This window comes from Conger conger, chromosome 12 (assembly GCF_963514075.1).
Source record: "Conger conger chromosome 12, fConCon1.1, whole genome shotgun sequence".
NCBI lineage: Eukaryota > Metazoa > Chordata > Actinopteri > Anguilliformes > Congridae > Conger > Conger conger.
This window is the reverse complement of record NC_083771.1, coordinates 2,071,539-2,089,505: the sequence shown is the minus strand read 5'-3', so window position 1 is coordinate 2,089,505 and position 17,967 is coordinate 2,071,539. Positions and strand designations below refer to the sequence as shown.

General features: G+C 52.5%; 21 non-coding genes and 1 pseudogene across 21 annotated transcripts; all 22 read left to right on the top strand.

The window, feature by feature from the left end:
* The first annotated feature begins 5 nt into the window (after positions 1-5).
* Positions 6-196, top strand: LOC133106060 (U2 spliceosomal RNA). The gene has a single exon (XR_009704238.1). It is a non-coding gene; the product is annotated as a U2 spliceosomal RNA (small nuclear RNA).
* A 360-nt stretch (positions 197-556) lies between these two features.
* Positions 557-673, top strand: LOC133105819 (U5 spliceosomal RNA). Its single transcript, XR_009704009.1, has one exon. It is a non-coding gene; the product is annotated as a U5 spliceosomal RNA (small nuclear RNA).
* Positions 674-1,106: 433 nt separating this feature from the next.
* On the top strand, positions 1,107-1,297 carry LOC133106048 (U2 spliceosomal RNA). The gene has a single exon (XR_009704227.1). It is a non-coding gene; the product is annotated as a U2 spliceosomal RNA (small nuclear RNA).
* Positions 1,298-1,657: 360 nt separating this feature from the next.
* On the top strand, positions 1,658-1,774 carry LOC133105818 (U5 spliceosomal RNA). Its single transcript, XR_009704008.1, has one exon. It is a non-coding gene; the product is annotated as a U5 spliceosomal RNA (small nuclear RNA).
* A 433-nt stretch (positions 1,775-2,207) lies between these two features.
* On the top strand, positions 2,208-2,398 carry LOC133106036 (U2 spliceosomal RNA). The gene has a single exon (XR_009704216.1). It is a non-coding gene; the product is annotated as a U2 spliceosomal RNA (small nuclear RNA).
* A 360-nt stretch (positions 2,399-2,758) lies between these two features.
* On the top strand, positions 2,759-2,875 carry LOC133105817 (U5 spliceosomal RNA). The gene has a single exon (XR_009704007.1). It is a non-coding gene; the product is annotated as a U5 spliceosomal RNA (small nuclear RNA).
* Positions 2,876-3,308: 433 nt separating this feature from the next.
* On the top strand, positions 3,309-3,499 carry LOC133106024 (U2 spliceosomal RNA). The gene has a single exon (XR_009704204.1). It is a non-coding gene; the product is annotated as a U2 spliceosomal RNA (small nuclear RNA).
* Positions 3,500-3,859: 360 nt separating this feature from the next.
* LOC133105816 (U5 spliceosomal RNA) lies at positions 3,860-3,976 on the top strand. Its single transcript, XR_009704006.1, has one exon. It is a non-coding gene; the product is annotated as a U5 spliceosomal RNA (small nuclear RNA).
* A 6,111-nt stretch (positions 3,977-10,087) lies between these two features.
* On the top strand, positions 10,088-10,265 carry LOC133106303 (U2 spliceosomal RNA; annotated as a pseudogene).
* Positions 10,266-10,625: 360 nt separating this feature from the next.
* LOC133105814 (U5 spliceosomal RNA) lies at positions 10,626-10,742 on the top strand. Its single transcript, XR_009704004.1, has one exon. It is a non-coding gene; the product is annotated as a U5 spliceosomal RNA (small nuclear RNA).
* A 433-nt stretch (positions 10,743-11,175) lies between these two features.
* LOC133106013 (U2 spliceosomal RNA) lies at positions 11,176-11,366 on the top strand. Its single transcript, XR_009704193.1, has one exon. It is a non-coding gene; the product is annotated as a U2 spliceosomal RNA (small nuclear RNA).
* Positions 11,367-11,726: 360 nt separating this feature from the next.
* On the top strand, positions 11,727-11,843 carry LOC133105813 (U5 spliceosomal RNA). The gene has a single exon (XR_009704003.1). It is a non-coding gene; the product is annotated as a U5 spliceosomal RNA (small nuclear RNA).
* A 433-nt stretch (positions 11,844-12,276) lies between these two features.
* Positions 12,277-12,467, top strand: LOC133106001 (U2 spliceosomal RNA). Its single transcript, XR_009704182.1, has one exon. It is a non-coding gene; the product is annotated as a U2 spliceosomal RNA (small nuclear RNA).
* Positions 12,468-12,827: 360 nt separating this feature from the next.
* Positions 12,828-12,944, top strand: LOC133105812 (U5 spliceosomal RNA). Its single transcript, XR_009704002.1, has one exon. It is a non-coding gene; the product is annotated as a U5 spliceosomal RNA (small nuclear RNA).
* An 855-nt stretch (positions 12,945-13,799) lies between these two features.
* Positions 13,800-13,989, top strand: LOC133106514 (U2 spliceosomal RNA). The gene has a single exon (XR_009704529.1). It is a non-coding gene; the product is annotated as a U2 spliceosomal RNA (small nuclear RNA).
* Positions 13,990-14,349: 360 nt separating this feature from the next.
* Positions 14,350-14,466, top strand: LOC133105811 (U5 spliceosomal RNA). Its single transcript, XR_009704001.1, has one exon. It is a non-coding gene; the product is annotated as a U5 spliceosomal RNA (small nuclear RNA).
* Positions 14,467-14,899: 433 nt separating this feature from the next.
* On the top strand, positions 14,900-15,090 carry LOC133105990 (U2 spliceosomal RNA). The gene has a single exon (XR_009704171.1). It is a non-coding gene; the product is annotated as a U2 spliceosomal RNA (small nuclear RNA).
* A 360-nt stretch (positions 15,091-15,450) lies between these two features.
* Positions 15,451-15,567, top strand: LOC133105810 (U5 spliceosomal RNA). Its single transcript, XR_009704000.1, has one exon. It is a non-coding gene; the product is annotated as a U5 spliceosomal RNA (small nuclear RNA).
* Positions 15,568-16,000: 433 nt separating this feature from the next.
* LOC133105978 (U2 spliceosomal RNA) lies at positions 16,001-16,191 on the top strand. Its single transcript, XR_009704160.1, has one exon. It is a non-coding gene; the product is annotated as a U2 spliceosomal RNA (small nuclear RNA).
* Positions 16,192-16,551: 360 nt separating this feature from the next.
* Positions 16,552-16,668, top strand: LOC133105809 (U5 spliceosomal RNA). Its single transcript, XR_009703999.1, has one exon. It is a non-coding gene; the product is annotated as a U5 spliceosomal RNA (small nuclear RNA).
* Positions 16,669-17,101: 433 nt separating this feature from the next.
* LOC133105966 (U2 spliceosomal RNA) lies at positions 17,102-17,292 on the top strand. The gene has a single exon (XR_009704149.1). It is a non-coding gene; the product is annotated as a U2 spliceosomal RNA (small nuclear RNA).
* A 360-nt stretch (positions 17,293-17,652) lies between these two features.
* LOC133105808 (U5 spliceosomal RNA) lies at positions 17,653-17,769 on the top strand. The gene has a single exon (XR_009703998.1). It is a non-coding gene; the product is annotated as a U5 spliceosomal RNA (small nuclear RNA).
* The last annotated feature ends 198 nt before the right edge of the window (positions 17,770-17,967 follow it).

Genomic DNA, 17,967 nt, shown 5'->3' with positions numbered 1-17,967 from the left:
CGGTTATCGCTTCTCGGCCTTTTGGCTAAGATCAAGTGTAGTATCTGTTCTTATCAGTTTAATATCTGATACGTCCCCTATCAGGGGACTATATATTAAACGGATTTTTGGCACAGGGAGTCGGAGAAGGAGCTTGCTCCGTCCGCTTCAAGCATCGACCCGTTATTGCAGTGCGTTCGGGAACGGTGCGCCTCTCCAAGTTTTGTGCAAAAAAAGGTTGTGTTTTGTTGTCCTTTACTAGGTGGGTGGGTTGCCCTGTTCTTCCCCCTTTTTGTTTGTTTGTTTGTTTGTTTGTTTTTTTTTGTATGTATGTAAATTGTGTTGTAAATAGGGTGAATATGTGCCCTTGTTGTAAGTGTGCTTGCCTCTGTTTTTTAGCAAAATGATGTAGTTTTCTGTGCGGGACGTAACTGTTTGTTGTCATTGCGCTGTCTCGCTTTTCCCACCTTCCCTCTCGGATTGTCTGTCCGGCCGGCTGGCGGCAGTGGCAACCCCGGGTCAGTGGGAGTGGCTGGGAAGGGGGCCGGAGGCGCCTGGTGCGCTGAAAGGTCACATTTCGCTCGGGTTTCTCTTCAGCACGCACAAATCTTTCGCCTTTTACTAAAGATTTCCGTGGAGAGGAACGCACCTGAGTTTGTGCTATTTTTGGATGCTCCGTCCACAGGACGGGGCAACTTCGAACGGTTTAAGGACAGACGGCAATGTGCGACAGGTATGCGGGTTGCTTGCGAGTCGCCGACTTGCTCGTTTCTGGCTTATCGCCTGCTTGCCGCGTGCGATCGATGCCCCGCTCGCTAAATAGCTTTGGTCGCTGCCTAGAGAGCAGCTATTCGGTAAGTAACTCGGTAGTAAGTACGTCACAGCGTACTCGGTATGTGTTGAGTGTTTTTGGCGGCTGTGCCTGCCAGTGGAGGACAGTGGATCTTGGTGGGAGGAGCCAGCTGAGTCCGGTCGTTACGGTAGCTCGCCGACCGGCCAGTCAGTGCGTGCGCAGGGTTCTTGGGAAGGCGGGGAGGGGGGCCGGCTCCTGGGCCAGGTGGCGTCTTCCCCCGAGCGCGGTCCGGGGCCACCGGGAGGGCGCCGTCGGCAGGGGCCAGTTTGCGGTTATCGCTTCTCGGCCTTTTGGCTAAGATCAAGTGTAGTATCTGTTCTTATCAGTTTAATATCTGATACGTCCCCTATCAGGGGACTATATATTAAACGGATTTTTGGCACAGGGAGTCGGAGAAGGAGCTTGCTCCGTCCGCTTCAAGCATCGACCCGTTATTGCAGTGCGTTCGGGAACGGTGCGCCTCTCCAAGTTTTGTGCAAAAAAAGGTTGTGTTTTGTTGTCCTTTACTAGGTGGGTGGGTTGCCCTGTTCTTCCCCCTTTTTGTTTGTTTGTTTGTTTGTTTGTTTTTTTTTGTATGTATGTAAATTGTGTTGTAAATAGGGTGAATATGTGCCCTTGTTGTAAGTGTGCTTGCCTCTGTTTTTTAGCAAAATGATGTAGTTTTCTGTGCGGGACGTAACTGTTTGTTGTCATTGCGCTGTCTCGCTTTTCCCACCTTCCCTCTCGGATTGTCTGTCCGGCCGGCTGGCGGCAGTGGCAACCCCGGGTCAGTGGGAGTGGCTGGGAAGGGGGCCGGAGGCGCCTGGTGCGCTGAAAGGTCACATTTCGCTCGGGTTTCTCTTCAGCACGCACAAATCTTTCGCCTTTTACTAAAGATTTCCGTGGAGAGGAACGCACCTGAGTTTGTGCTATTTTTGGATGCTCCGTCCACAGGACGGGGCAACTTCGAACGGTTTAAGGACAGACGGCAATGTGCGACAGGTATGCGGGTTGCTTGCGAGTCGCCGACTTGCTCGTTTCTGGCTTATCGCCTGCTTGCCGCGTGCGATCGATGCCCCGCTCGCTAAATAGCTTTGGTCGCTGCCTAGAGAGCAGCTATTCGGTAAGTAACTCGGTAGTAAGTACGTCACAGCGTACTCGGTATGTGTTGAGTGTTTTTGGCGGCTGTGCCTGCCAGTGGAGGACAGTGGATCTTGGTGGGAGGAGCCAGCTGAGTCCGGTCGTTACGGTAGCTCGCCGACCGGCCAGTCAGTGCGTGCGCAGGGTTCTTGGGAAGGCGGGGAGGGGGGCCGGCTCCTGGGCCAGGTGGCGTCTTCCCCCGAGCGCGGTCCGGGGCCACCGGGAGGGCGCCGTCGGCAGGGGCCAGTTTGCGGTTATCGCTTCTCGGCCTTTTGGCTAAGATCAAGTGTAGTATCTGTTCTTATCAGTTTAATATCTGATACGTCCCCTATCAGGGGACTATATATTAAACGGATTTTTGGCACAGGGAGTCGGAGAAGGAGCTTGCTCCGTCCGCTTCAAGCATCGACCCGTTATTGCAGTGCGTTCGGGAACGGTGCGCCTCTCCAAGTTTTGTGCAAAAAAAGGTTGTGTTTTGTTGTCCTTTACTAGGTGGGTGGGTTGCCCTGTTCTTCCCCCTTTTTGTTTGTTTGTTTGTTTGTTTGTTTTTTTTTGTATGTATGTAAATTGTGTTGTAAATAGGGTGAATATGTGCCCTTGTTGTAAGTGTGCTTGCCTCTGTTTTTTAGCAAAATGATGTAGTTTTCTGTGCGGGACGTAACTGTTTGTTGTCATTGCGCTGTCTCGCTTTTCCCACCTTCCCTCTCGGATTGTCTGTCCGGCCGGCTGGCGGCAGTGGCAACCCCGGGTCAGTGGGAGTGGCTGGGAAGGGGGCCGGAGGCGCCTGGTGCGCTGAAAGGTCACATTTCGCTCGGGTTTCTCTTCAGCACGCACAAATCTTTCGCCTTTTACTAAAGATTTCCGTGGAGAGGAACGCACCTGAGTTTGTGCTATTTTTGGATGCTCCGTCCACAGGACGGGGCAACTTCGAACGGTTTAAGGACAGACGGCAATGTGCGACAGGTATGCGGGTTGCTTGCGAGTCGCCGACTTGCTCGTTTCTGGCTTATCGCCTGCTTGCCGCGTGCGATCGATGCCCCGCTCGCTAAATAGCTTTGGTCGCTGCCTAGAGAGCAGCTATTCGGTAAGTAACTCGGTAGTAAGTACGTCACAGCGTACTCGGTATGTGTTGAGTGTTTTTGGCGGCTGTGCCTGCCAGTGGAGGACAGTGGATCTTGGTGGGAGGAGCCAGCTGAGTCCGGTCGTTACGGTAGCTCGCCGACCGGCCAGTCAGTGCGTGCGCAGGGTTCTTGGGAAGGCGGGGAGGGGGGCCGGCTCCTGGGCCAGGTGGCGTCTTCCCCCGAGCGCGGTCCGGGGCCACCGGGAGGGCGCCGTCGGCAGGGGCCAGTTTGCGGTTATCGCTTCTCGGCCTTTTGGCTAAGATCAAGTGTAGTATCTGTTCTTATCAGTTTAATATCTGATACGTCCCCTATCAGGGGACTATATATTAAACGGATTTTTGGCACAGGGAGTCGGAGAAGGAGCTTGCTCCGTCCGCTTCAAGCATCGACCCGTTATTGCAGTGCGTTCGGGAACGGTGCGCCTCTCCAAGTTTTGTGCAAAAAAAGGTTGTGTTTTGTTGTCCTTTACTAGGTGGGTGGGTTGCCCTGTTCTTCCCCCTTTTTGTTTGTTTGTTTGTTTGTTTGTTTTTTTTTGTATGTATGTAAATTGTGTTGTAAATAGGGTGAATATGTGCCCTTGTTGTAAGTGTGCTTGCCTCTGTTTTTTAGCAAAATGATGTAGTTTTCTGTGCGGGACGTAACTGTTTGTTGTCATTGCGCTGTCTCGCTTTTCCCACCTTCCCTCTCGGATTGTCTGTCCGGCCGGCTGGCGGCAGTGGCAACCCCGGGTCAGTGGGAGTGGCTGGGAAGGGGGCCGGAGGCGCCTGGTGCGCTGAAAGGTCACATTTCGCTCGGGTTTCTCTTCAGCACGCACAAATCTTTCGCCTTTTACTAAAGATTTCCGTGGAGAGGAACGCACCTGAGTTTGTGCTATTTTTGGATGCTCCGTCCACAGGACGGGGCAACTTCGAACGGTTTAAGGACAGACGGCAATGTGCGACAGGTATGCGGGTTGCTTGCGAGTCGCCGACTTGCTCGTTTCTGGCTTATCGCCTGCTTGCCGCGTGCGATCGATGCCCCGCTCGCTAAATAGCTTTGGTCGCTGCCTAGAGAGCAGCTATTCGGTAAGTAACTCGGTAGTAAGTACGTCACAGCGTACTCGGTATGTGTTGAGTGTTTTTGGCGGCTGTGCCTGCCAGTGGAGGACAGTGGATCTTGGTGGGAGGAGCCAGCTGAGTCCGGTCGTTACGGTAGCTCGCCGACCGGCCAGTCAGTGCGTGCGCAGGGTTCTTGGGAAGGCGGGGAGGGGGGCCGGCTCCTGGGCCAGGTGGCGTCTTCCCCCGAGCGCGGTCCGGGGCCACCGGGAGGGCGCCGTCGGCAGGGGCCAGTTTGCGGTTATCGCTTCTCGGCCTTTTGGCTAAGATAGGCGGTCGAATCGTTGGTTGGTGGGAGAGGAGTCTTGTCGCGCTCAAAGGAAAAAGTAAGTAAAAAATAGTTGTCTTTTTTGTTGCTGTGTTGCTTGTGTCCTTTTTTTGTGTGTGTAGGGTGTGTTAAGAGCCCAACCGGAGAGGAGGAGTGAGGGGGTCCTCCGGGGGGGTAGGGCCCTTTTGGGCGTGCTTTTCCTGTGTTTCTCTGTGGTTGATACTTCTTTGTTAAATTGTTTGTAGTGTGGTTTAGTTTTTTGTGTGGGGGCGTATCCGGGATGGCGGCTGCTAGGGTCGGCGCCCGGAGGCACTGCTGTGTCCGTTTCTCATTGAGGGAGAAGGAAGGGAAGCTCCTGGAGATGTCCCGTTTGGACTTCTCCAGGAAGCTTCTCATGGGAGCCTTAAAGTTTGTGCCGGGAGACATAAACTGTTTGGTTGTGCTCCCGAGGGGTCGGGGCTTTGACGTAAGCTTCCGCACCCCTCAGCTGTTGGGTTCCTTCTGGAACTCAATCGAGAACATTAAAGAGAGCTTCTCAATGTTCGACATTGAGAGGCTCACAGACGACTCGGTTAAATACATCGTGTTCAAGATGTATAACGAGACGGTGGAGTCGGAAGACCTGGTAGCCTGGCTAAAGAACTACTGCCTGGTGAGGGGGCCAGCCCAGAAAATTATGGACATAGACGGTATCTGGACGGGGAGCTGGAAGGTCCCGGTGAAATTAGTGGAGGATAGAACTGGTTATGGGGGGTTGAGACACCTGCCCTCCCTTATTGTTCTTGGGGAAAACAGGGGGCTGGTGTTTTACCAAGGCCAGCCAAAACTATGCAGGAAATGTGGGGCCTACGGTCACCTGGCAGAGGCCTGCCAGGTCATTTTTTGCAATCGGTGCAGGGAGGTGGGGCATCTCGCCGCTGATTGCAAGAATGGAATCAGGTGCAATCTCTGCAGGTCTTCAGACCACCTGTTCAGAGATTGCCCTGATTCCTACGCGAACAGGGCCAAGCAGGCGAGGGCCGACGCCCGGGAGAGGCAGCGGGAGGAGGGGGAGGCCATGAGGAAGGAGCAGGAGGAGAAGGAAGAGGGAAAGGGTGAGGAAGCCCAAGAAGGGGCAGAAGGTGAGAATGGTGGTCAAGGTGTGGCTGGAACGAGTGGAGGGAGTGAGAATGTGGGAGAGAATGAGGGAGAGCCAGGTGGAGTGAATGGGGGAGCAAACGAGGGAATGAGTGTGGGCGTGGCTGGTGGGAAGAGTGCAGGTGAGAATGGGGGAGTAAATGAGGGAACGAGTGTGGGCGTGGCTGGAGGGAAGGGTGTTGGTGAGAATGTGGGGGAGAAGGAGGGAGAGGCAGGTGGAGTGAATGTGAAGGTTAATGACGGAACGAGTGTGGGCGTGGCCGGGAAAGAAGGTGCAGGTGAGGAGGTGGAAGTGAAGGAGGGGGAGAACAGGGAGAAAGAAATGGCCTGTGAACCCGTCGAGTCTCTGTACTCTGACTCCGACTCTGACGCAGTCTTCATGGAGACTGTAACAGAGGGGGAGAGTGATGAGGAAATGTTGGTGGAGGGAATGGTCCGCAAAAGAGGTGCAGAGACTGGAACGGAAGGGGTGGAAAGAAAGAAAAGGGGGGTGAGGGAGAGGTGGGGCCTGATGGCTGGGCTGTCAGACAGCGGGTCATCGGGCTCCTCCCCAATATACCCAGAGCAAGGACAAAACCAGGCCCCCTATATCTCCGAGACGGAGCCATCGTCATCTGCTGGGTCACCAGCAGGTGGCGGTGGGGTTTTAAAGTGATGGTGAGTATGGCATTTCTTTTAACTTCGTGGTGTTTTTAATTCCTTCTGCCTGTTCTAACCCTCACTTCTTAATTTAAAAAGGAATTTTAATAAAATGGCTTCCCAGCACATGCCCCTCACGGTGGCAACCATTAATGTGTGCAGCGTGAGGACATTAAAGCGGGCAAGATCTGTGTTGTGTGCTTTGGAAAGTGTGCAAGCAGATGTGATTTGCCTACAGGAGTGTGGGCTGCCATATCGCTCCTCCTACAGGATGTGGGAGGACCTATGGCAGCAGGGGCCGTCTCTCTGGAGCGGCTCCCACTCCAATCGGGCGGATGGTGTGGCAGTGCTGGTGAAGAACAGAAGTATTGAGGTGAAGGGGAGCACAGTGGTGAGAACAGGCAGAGTTTTAAAAGTATCTCTCTCTTTTAATGAAAGGGCTTTTAACCTCGTGAATATTTATTGCCCGCAGGGGAAGCAGGAGCGCTGGGAGCTCCTTCAGGAGCTCCCCACATATCTTTTAGGGAGAGCTCCTCTGCTATTGGTTGGGGATTTTAATTGCGTTTTAAACAGGGCTGGGCGGAGGGGAGCAGGGGACGATTTTAAAATGGACAAAACGTCTTTTTATTTGAAAAATTTAATTAATGATTTTAAACTCACAGATATTTATTCTGCTCTTAACCCGGGGCAGGAGGGTTTTACCTGGCGCACGAGTGATGGATCCCGGGCATCGAGGATTGACTTCCTCTTTGCCAGGGGTTTTGCTGGTCTGGCATCGTCTCTGAGCCCGGTATTCTACTCAGACCATTCCCTGCTGTGCTGCTCCCTGGCTGTGAAGTCAGGTGTAGCAGTCGGCAGGGGAATATGGAAACTGAACTGCCGGTTGTTGGAGGACCCGGCAGTAGTGATGGCTTTTAATGAAGTGTATGAAGAATGGCGGACCCTCCAATGTTTTTATGAGACCCGGGCTGAGTGGTGGGAGTGGGTAAAAAAACAAATAAAAGGATTTTTTATTAAACAGGGGAGGGAGGAAAAAGCAAAGGAGAGGAGGGTGTGGGTGGGACTACAAAAAAGATTAAATAGGTACGGGAACTTAATAAATATGGGGTTTGATTTTAAAGAAGAATATAAAGAAGTGAAAAGAGAGATGGAGGTTTTAATGGAGAAGAAATGCCAGAGCATCATTTTTAGAAGTAAAGAGAAAGAGATTGATGAAGGAGAAAAATGTACGAGATTCTTTTTTAAAAAGATTTTAACAAGGAATATTTTAATGAAAGGTCTGAAGGGAGAAGATGGAGTTTTAAATACTGATACCGAGGGCATGCTAAGGGTGGTGGAGGAGTTTTACAGTAATTTATTTGGGGAAAAGGAGGTGGAGGAGGAAAGGGTGGGGGAGGTGCTAAATTTTATAGAGGGGGTGGTGCAGGACAGAGGCAAGTTGGAGGGAGGAATTGGGAGGGAAGATTTAAATTATAGTTTTAAGTCTTTTAAAAAAGGCAAAGCACCGGGGTTGGATGGGCTGCCATGGGAATTTTATGGAAAATTTTGGTATTTATTGGAATCGGACCTTTTAAAAATTTTTAACGAATTTGACAACCTTAAAATTTTACCCGAGAGTTTTAGAGAGGGGGTGGTCACATTGATTTTTAAAAAAGGGGACAGGTCCAATATTAGGAATTGGCGTCCGATCACCCTTTTAAATTTCGATTTTAAACTCTTGAGTAAGATTTTAACCCTGAGGATGAGGACGGTTTTACCTGACGTGATCCACCCGGATCAAACTTGTGCTGTGGCTGGAAGGAGGATCACTGACAGCCTCGTACTGGTAAGAGACGCCATCTGTTTTGCGAGAGACAGAAACATTCGGCTCGCCGTGCTAAATTTAGATTTTGAAAAGGCGTTCGATCGAGTCTCGCACCAGTACCTGTTCAAGGTGCTGGGGAAAATGGGCTTTTCGGCTGGGTTCATAGCACGGGTGGGGCTTCTGTACACGGGGATTAGAAGCAGAATCCTGGTGAACGGGGTCCTCTCCAAGGCAGTAGACGTCCGCTGCGGTGTCCGCCAGGGCTGTCCGTTATCGCCACTTCTGTTTGTGTGCTGTATAGAGCCACTGGCACAAGTGTTGAGAAGGGATACCCGGATATCAGGGCTGGGCATTCCAGGGAGCGGTGGGCAGGAGGCCCGCTGCATTTTATACATGGATGACGTGACCGTACTCTGCACTGACCAGCCTTCCATTGACCGGACTGTTGACAGGACAGTGTGGTTTGGGAGGGCCTCAGGGGCAAGACTCAACAAGGACAAGTGCGACTTAAAACTGTACGGGCGTTGGACAGAGACTGAACTCTCTGGAATGCCAATGACTGTAAGACCTGACCAGATGAGAATCCTCGGGGTCCATTTTAATTCTGACGGACGTGGGGATGGGAACTGGGAGGGGATTTTAAGAACAACTGAAAAACGGCTGGGGTTTTGGAGACTGAGGGAACTGTCGCTGGAGGGCAAAATACTCATTTTAAAATCAGTGATTTTACCCTTGTGGCTGTTTGTGAGTGTTGTGTTTGTGCCGTCTCGTGCCGTGTTGTCTCGTCTTGATCGTGCTGTGTTTTATTTTTTATGGGGCACAAAATGGGAGCGGTTGCCCAGAACGGTGGTGAAGAAGGAACCAGAGAAGGGTGGGAAGGGGGTTCTGGACTTTTACACTGTGTTGTGGTGCCACTTTGTGGCGCTGCAGGTGTCCTTGTGTCTGTCCTTGTCATGTAAAGCGTCCTTTTTTGTCAAGTTTTTTAGCGGGGCCTATTTTAAAAGCATTGGGGTGGTGAAGGTGCCTTTAACGGTGCCTTTGGCTTTTAAAATGGTGGGAGGGTATATGAATATGAAGGCCTTTTTAAAGAAGATGGGGTTGGAAGGGGTGGGAGCGGGGGTTTTAACTAACCACAAGTCTCTCCTGTCCTTTGTGCAGGGTAGGGATCCGGTGAGCCAGGTGCGTGAGCTGGCAGTAGGCCAGCCAGAAGAAGTTTGGAACGCTGTGGCCCACCCAGATCTGCTGCACCGTCATAGAGACCTGGCCTGGCTGGCGGCGCATGGGGTCCTCCCGGTCCAAGGAGTGCTGCATGCCCGGAGACTGGCCAGGACTGCAGAGTGCCCTTGGCCCAGGTGTGAAGAGGAGGAGTCGGTCCGCCACTGTCTATGGGACTGCCCGGTGGCAAGGACCCTCTGGACACAGTGCGGGCCCCTGATCCAGCTGCTGCTGGGAGCGGGACTGACCCTGCAGTGCCAGATGGTGCTGTACGGCGTGGGCAGGGGAAGGACCTCACGCCGGTGGAGATGCCTGTGGCTGGCCATAAACTGTCTGAAACAGGCCATCTGGACTGCCCGCACTGTGTGGATCAAAGAGAACAGGGCCTTGTCACCGGAGGCACTGAGGAGGGTGGCGTTTGCCTCCCTCAGAGACTACATGTGGCGAGACCGGCGGAGAAGAGGAGTGGACTGGGCCAAGGGGGCATGGGGGCATGCAGCCTGGACGATGATAATGGGGCCGGGAGGGCCAGCCTGACCGGCCTGGATCTGTTATGACGAGGTAACAGGGGCGGTGTGAAGGCAGGTTGTTTAAGAGCGCCCACCGCTGCCCGGTACAAAGGTCGTCTGTTTTAATGATTGTGGTTGGGATTTTAAATATTGTGTGTGCTTTTATTGGGAAAAAAGGAAGGGCAAAGGGTCCTCGTGGGAATTTTAATGAAATTACTTACTTTTATTGTATTTAAATATATGTTTTTACTGTAATGTAATTTTGTTATTTATGAAGCGATATTTATTTCTGTAAGGACATGCCCGAGCACAAAAATGTATTGTATTTAAAAAAATGTGTTGATATAATAAACCTTTTAAAAACAAAAAAAAAATCTGTTCTTATCAGTTTAATATCTGATACGTCCCCTATCAGGGGACTATATATTAAACGGATTTTTGGCACAGGGAGTCGGAGAAGGAGCTTGCTCCGTCCGCTTCAAGCATCGACCCGTTATTGCAGTGCGTTCGGGAACGGTGCGCCTCTCCAAGTTTTGTGCAAAAAAAGGTTGTGTTTTGTTGTCCTTTACTAGGTGGGTGGGTTGCCCTGTTCTTCCCCCTTTTTGTTTGTTTGTTTGTTTGTTTGTTTTTTTTTGTATGTATGTAAATTGTGTTGTAAATAGGGTGAATATGTGCCCTTGTTGTAAGTGTGCTTGCCTCTGTTTTTTAGCAAAATGATGTAGTTTTCTGTGCGGGACGTAACTGTTTGTTGTCATTGCGCTGTCTCGCTTTTCCCACCTTCCCTCTCGGATTGTCTGTCCGGCCGGCTGGCGGCAGTGGCAACCCCGGGTCAGTGGGAGTGGCTGGGAAGGGGGCCGGAGGCGCCTGGTGCGCTGAAAGGTCACATTTCGCTCGGGTTTCTCTTCAGCACGCACAAATCTTTCGCCTTTTACTAAAGATTTCCGTGGAGAGGAACGCACCTGAGTTTGTGCTATTTTTGGATGCTCCGTCCACAGGACGGGGCAACTTCGAACGGTTTAAGGACAGACGGCAATGTGCGACAGGTATGCGGGTTGCTTGCGAGTCGCCGACTTGCTCGTTTCTGGCTTATCGCCTGCTTGCCGCGTGCGATCGATGCCCCGCTCGCTAAATAGCTTTGGTCGCTGCCTAGAGAGCAGCTATTCGGTAAGTAACTCGGTAGTAAGTACGTCACAGCGTACTCGGTATGTGTTGAGTGTTTTTGGCGGCTGTGCCTGCCAGTGGAGGACAGTGGATCTTGGTGGGAGGAGCCAGCTGAGTCCGGTCGTTACGGTAGCTCGCCGACCGGCCAGTCAGTGCGTGCGCAGGGTTCTTGGGAAGGCGGGGAGGGGGGCCGGCTCCTGGGCCAGGTGGCGTCTTCCCCCGAGCGCGGTCCGGGGCCACCGGGAGGGCGCCGTCGGCAGGGGCCAGTTTGCGGTTATCGCTTCTCGGCCTTTTGGCTAAGATCAAGTGTAGTATCTGTTCTTATCAGTTTAATATCTGATACGTCCCCTATCAGGGGACTATATATTAAACGGATTTTTGGCACAGGGAGTCGGAGAAGGAGCTTGCTCCGTCCGCTTCAAGCATCGACCCGTTATTGCAGTGCGTTCGGGAACGGTGCGCCTCTCCAAGTTTTGTGCAAAAAAAGGTTGTGTTTTGTTGTCCTTTACTAGGTGGGTGGGTTGCCCTGTTCTTCCCCCTTTTTGTTTGTTTGTTTGTTTGTTTGTTTTTTTTTGTATGTATGTAAATTGTGTTGTAAATAGGGTGAATATGTGCCCTTGTTGTAAGTGTGCTTGCCTCTGTTTTTTAGCAAAATGATGTAGTTTTCTGTGCGGGACGTAACTGTTTGTTGTCATTGCGCTGTCTCGCTTTTCCCACCTTCCCTCTCGGATTGTCTGTCCGGCCGGCTGGCGGCAGTGGCAACCCCGGGTCAGTGGGAGTGGCTGGGAAGGGGGCCGGAGGCGCCTGGTGCGCTGAAAGGTCACATTTCGCTCGGGTTTCTCTTCAGCACGCACAAATCTTTCGCCTTTTACTAAAGATTTCCGTGGAGAGGAACGCACCTGAGTTTGTGCTATTTTTGGATGCTCCGTCCACAGGACGGGGCAACTTCGAACGGTTTAAGGACAGACGGCAATGTGCGACAGGTATGCGGGTTGCTTGCGAGTCGCCGACTTGCTCGTTTCTGGCTTATCGCCTGCTTGCCGCGTGCGATCGATGCCCCGCTCGCTAAATAGCTTTGGTCGCTGCCTAGAGAGCAGCTATTCGGTAAGTAACTCGGTAGTAAGTACGTCACAGCGTACTCGGTATGTGTTGAGTGTTTTTGGCGGCTGTGCCTGCCAGTGGAGGACAGTGGATCTTGGTGGGAGGAGCCAGCTGAGTCCGGTCGTTACGGTAGCTCGCCGACCGGCCAGTCAGTGCGTGCGCAGGGTTCTTGGGAAGGCGGGGAGGGGGGCCGGCTCCTGGGCCAGGTGGCGTCTTCCCCCGAGCGCGGTCCGGGGCCACCGGGAGGGCGCCGTCGGCAGGGGCCAGTTTGCGGTTATCGCTTCTCGGCCTTTTGGCTAAGATCAAGTGTAGTATCTGTTCTTATCAGTTTAATATCTGATACGTCCCCTATCAGGGGACTATATATTAAACGGATTTTTGGCACAGGGAGTCGGAGAAGGAGCTTGCTCCGTCCGCTTCAAGCATCGACCCGTTATTGCAGTGCGTTCGGGAACGGTGCGCCTCTCCAAGTTTTGTGCAAAAAAAGGTTGTGTTTTGTTGTCCTTTACTAGGTGGGTGGGTTGCCCTGTTCTTCCCCCTTTTTGTTTGTTTGTTTGTTTGTTTGTTTTTTTTTGTATGTATGTAAATTGTGTTGTAAATAGGGTGAATATGTGCCCTTGTTGTAAGTGTGCTTGCCTCTGTTTTTTAGCAAAATGATGTAGTTTTCTGTGCGGGACGTAACTGTTTGTTGTCATTGCGCTGTCTCGCTTTTCCCACCTTCCCTCTCGGATTGTCTGTCCGGCCGGCTGGCGGCAGTGGCAACCCCGGGTCAGTGGGAGTGGCTGGGAAGGGGGCCGGAGGCGCCTGGTGCGCTGAAAGGTCACATTTCGCTCGGGTTTCTCTTCAGCACGCACAAATCTTTCGCCTTTTACTAAAGATTTCCGTGGAGAGGAACGCACCTGAGTTTGTGCTATTTTTGGATGCTCCGTCCACAGGACGGGGCAACTTCGAACGGTTTAAGGACAGACGGCAATGTGCGACAGGTATGCGGGTTGCTTGCGAGTCGCCGACTTGCTCGTTTCTGGCTTATCGCCTGCTTGCCGCGTGCGATCGATGCCCCGCTCGCTAAATAGCTTTGGTCGCTGCCTAGAGAGCAGCTATTCGGTAAGTAACTCGGTAGTAAGTACGTCACAGCGTACTCGGTATGTGTTGAGTGTTTTTGGCGGCTGTGCCTGCCAGTGGAGGACAGTGGATCTTGGTGGGAGGAGCCAGCTGAGTCCGGTCGTTACGGTAGCTCGCCGACCGGCCAGTCAGTGCGTGCGCAGGGTTCTTGGGAAGGCGGGGAGGGGGGCCGGCTCCTGGGCCAGGTGGCGTCTTCCCCCGAGCGCGGTCCGGGGCCACCGGGAGGGCGCCGTCGGCAGGGGCCAGTTTGCGGTTATCGCTTCTCGGCCTTTTGGCTAAGATCAAGGGTAAGAGCCATGATGGTTCATGGTTCCCCTTGGGTCTCTGCCTTAGGCCTGGAGCTTGCCAGATCGGCTCTCAAGCCAGGCTTCGGCCTGGTGGTGAGGAGCGATCGGGGGGTTTTATTTTTTTCCCTCCTTATTGTATAGTTAGGACCCTACGGGGCTAGAGTAATACCCTACGGGGTTTGAGTTGTATCCTACGGGGTTTGAGTGAATACCCTACGGGGTTTAGCGGATTGGATTTATGGCTAAACGGGAATTTGGATTTGGACGGGGATTGATTTGGAGAGTGATTTGGATATGGTTGCGATTGTATATATGTATATAAGGAGTAGTTTAGAGGAGATTTAGTAAAAAAATAGGTAAAACTCTGAGCCAACGCTAAGGCCTTGACTCAGAGCTTCACCACAAAAAAAAAAAAAAAAAAAAAAAATCTGTTCTTATCAGTTTAATATCTGATACGTCCCCTATCAGGGGACTATATATTAAACGGATTTTTGGCACAGGGAGTCGGAGAAGGAGCTTGCTCCGTCCGCTTCAAGCATCGACCCGTTATTGCAGTGCGTTCGGGAACGGTGCGCCTCTCCAAGTTTTGTGCAAAAAAAGGTTGTGTTTTGTTGTCCTTTACTAGGTGGGTGGGTTGCCCTGTTCTTCCCCCTTTTTGTTTGTTTGTTTGTTTGTTTGTTTTTTTTTGTATGTATGTAAATTGTGTTGTAAATAGGGTGAATATGTGCCCTTGTTGTAAGTGTGCTTGCCTCTGTTTTTTAGCAAAATGATGTAGTTTTCTGTGCGGGACGTAACTGTTTGTTGTCATTGCGCTGTCTCGCTTTTCCCACCTTCCCTCTCGGATTGTCTGTCCGGCCGGCTGGCGGCAGTGGCAACCCCGGGTCAGTGGGAGTGGCTGGGAAGGGGGCCGGAGGCGCCTGGTGCGCTGAAAGGTCACATTTCGCTCGGGTTTCTCTTCAGCACGCACAAATCTTTCGCCTTTTACTAAAGATTTCCGTGGAGAGGAACGCACCTGAGTTTGTGCTATTTTTGGATGCTCCGTCCACAGGACGGGGCAACTTCGAACGGTTTAAGGACAGACGGCAATGTGCGACAGGTATGCGGGTTGCTTGCGAGTCGCCGACTTGCTCGTTTCTGGCTTATCGCCTGCTTGCCGCGTGCGATCGATGCCCCGCTCGCTAAATAGCTTTGGTCGCTGCCTAGAGAGCAGCTATTCGGTAAGTAACTCGGTAGTAAGTACGTCACAGCGTACTCGGTATGTGTTGAGTGTTTTTGGCGGCTGTGCCTGCCAGTGGAGGACAGTGGATCTTGGTGGGAGGAGCCAGCTGAGTCCGGTCGTTACGGTAGCTCGCCGACCGGCCAGTCAGTGCGTGCGCAGGGTTCTTGGGAAGGCGGGGAGGGGGGCCGGCTCCTGGGCCAGGTGGCGTCTTCCCCCGAGCGCGGTCCGGGGCCACCGGGAGGGCGCCGTCGGCAGGGGCCAGTTTGCGGTTATCGCTTCTCGGCCTTTTGGCTAAGATCAAGTGTAGTATCTGTTCTTATCAGTTTAATATCTGATACGTCCCCTATCAGGGGACTATATATTAAACGGATTTTTGGCACAGGGAGTCGGAGAAGGAGCTTGCTCCGTCCGCTTCAAGCATCGACCCGTTATTGCAGTGCGTTCGGGAACGGTGCGCCTCTCCAAGTTTTGTGCAAAAAAAGGTTGTGTTTTGTTGTCCTTTACTAGGTGGGTGGGTTGCCCTGTTCTTCCCCCTTTTTGTTTGTTTGTTTGTTTGTTTGTTTTTTTTTGTATGTATGTAAATTGTGTTGTAAATAGGGTGAATATGTGCCCTTGTTGTAAGTGTGCTTGCCTCTGTTTTTTAGCAAAATGATGTAGTTTTCTGTGCGGGACGTAACTGTTTGTTGTCATTGCGCTGTCTCGCTTTTCCCACCTTCCCTCTCGGATTGTCTGTCCGGCCGGCTGGCGGCAGTGGCAACCCCGGGTCAGTGGGAGTGGCTGGGAAGGGGGCCGGAGGCGCCTGGTGCGCTGAAAGGTCACATTTCGCTCGGGTTTCTCTTCAGCACGCACAAATCTTTCGCCTTTTACTAAAGATTTCCGTGGAGAGGAACGCACCTGAGTTTGTGCTATTTTTGGATGCTCCGTCCACAGGACGGGGCAACTTCGAACGGTTTAAGGACAGACGGCAATGTGCGACAGGTATGCGGGTTGCTTGCGAGTCGCCGACTTGCTCGTTTCTGGCTTATCGCCTGCTTGCCGCGTGCGATCGATGCCCCGCTCGCTAAATAGCTTTGGTCGCTGCCTAGAGAGCAGCTATTCGGTAAGTAACTCGGTAGTAAGTACGTCACAGCGTACTCGGTATGTGTTGAGTGTTTTTGGCGGCTGTGCCTGCCAGTGGAGGACAGTGGATCTTGGTGGGAGGAGCCAGCTGAGTCCGGTCGTTACGGTAGCTCGCCGACCGGCCAGTCAGTGCGTGCGCAGGGTTCTTGGGAAGGCGGGGAGGGGGGCCGGCTCCTGGGCCAGGTGGCGTCTTCCCCCGAGCGCGGTCCGGGGCCACCGGGAGGGCGCCGTCGGCAGGGGCCAGTTTGCGGTTATCGCTTCTCGGCCTTTTGGCTAAGATCAAGTGTAGTATCTGTTCTTATCAGTTTAATATCTGATACGTCCCCTATCAGGGGACTATATATTAAACGGATTTTTGGCACAGGGAGTCGGAGAAGGAGCTTGCTCCGTCCGCTTCAAGCATCGACCCGTTATTGCAGTGCGTTCGGGAACGGTGCGCCTCTCCAAGTTTTGTGCAAAAAAAGGTTGTGTTTTGTTGTCCTTTACTAGGTGGGTGGGTTGCCCTGTTCTTCCCCCTTTTTGTTTGTTTGTTTGTTTGTTTGTTTTTTTTTGTATGTATGTAAATTGTGTTGTAAATAGGGTGAATATGTGCCCTTGTTGTAAGTGTGCTTGCCTCTGTTTTTTAGCAAAATGATGTAGTTTTCTGTGCGGGACGTAACTGTTTGTTGTCATTGCGCTGTCTCGCTTTTCCCACCTTCCCTCTCGGATTGTCTGTCCGGCCGGCTGGCGGCAGTGGCAACCCCGGGTCAGTGGGAGTGGCTGGGAAGGGGGCCGGAGGCGCCTGGTGCGCTGAAAGGTCACATTTCGCTCGGGTTTCTCTTCAGCACGCACAAATCTTTCGCCTTTTACTAAAGATTTCCGTGGAGAGGAACGCACCTGAGTTTGTGCTATTTTTGGATGCTCCGTCCACAGGACGGGGCAACTTCGAACGGTTTAAGGACAGACGGCAATGTGCGACAGGTATGCGGGTTGCTTGCGAGTCGCCGACTTGCTCGTTTCTGGCTTATCGCCTGCTTGCCGCGTGCGATCGATGCCCCGCTCGCTAAATAGCTTTGGTCGCTGCCTAGAGAGCAGCTATTCGGTAAGTAACTCGGTAGTAAGTACGTCACAGCGTACTCGGTATGTGTTGAGTGTTTTTGGCGGCTGTGCCTGCCAGTGGAGGACAGTGGATCTTGGTGGGAGGAGCCAGCTGAGTCCGGTCGTTACGGTAGCTCGCCGACCGGCCAGTCAGTGCGTGCGCAGGGTTCTTGGGAAGGCGGGGAGGGGGGCCGGCTCCTGGGCCAGGTGGCGTCTTCCCCCGAGCGCGGTCCGGGGCCACCGGGAGGGCGCCGTCGGCAGGGGCCAGTTTGCGGTTATCGCTTCTCGGCCTTTTGGCTAAGATCAAGTGTAGTATCTGTTCTTATCAGTTTAATATCTGATACGTCCCCTATCAGGGGACTATATATTAAACGGATTTTTGGCACAGGGAGTCGGAGAAGGAGCTTGCTCCGTCCGCTTCAAGCATCGACCCGTTATTGCAGTGCGTTCGGGAACGGTGCGCCTCTCCAAGTTTTGTGCAAAAAAAGGTTGTGTTTTGTTGTCCTTTACTAGGTGGGTGGGTTGCCCTGTTCTTCCCCCTTTTTGTTTGTTTGTTTGTTTGTTTGTTTTTTTTTGTATGTATGTAAATTGTGTTGTAAATAGGGTGAATATGTGCCCTTGTTGTAAGTGTGCTTGCCTCTGTTTTTTAGCAAAATGATGTAGTTTTCTGTGCGGGACGTAACTGTTTGTTGTCATTGCGCTGTCTCGCTTTTCCCACCTTCCCTCTCGGATTGTCTGTCCGGCCGGCTGGCGGCAGTGGCAACCCCGGGTCAGTGGGAGTGGCTGGGAAGGGGGCCGGAGGCGCCTGGTGCGCTGAAAGGTCACATTTCGCTCGGGTTTCTCTTCAGCACGCACAAATCTTTCGCCTTTTACTAAAGATTTCCGTGGAGAGGAACGCACCTGAGTTTGTGCTATTTTTGGATGCTCCGTCCACAGGACGGGGCAACTTCGAACGGTTTAAGGACAGACGGCAATGTGCGACAGGTATGCGGGTTGCTTGCGAGTCGCCGACTTGCTCGTTTCTGGCTTATCGCCTGCTTGCCGCGTGCGATCGATGCCCCGCTCGCTAAATAGCTTTGGTCGCTGCCTAGAGAGCAGCTATTCGGTAAGTAACTCGGTAGTAAGTACGTCACAGCGTACTCG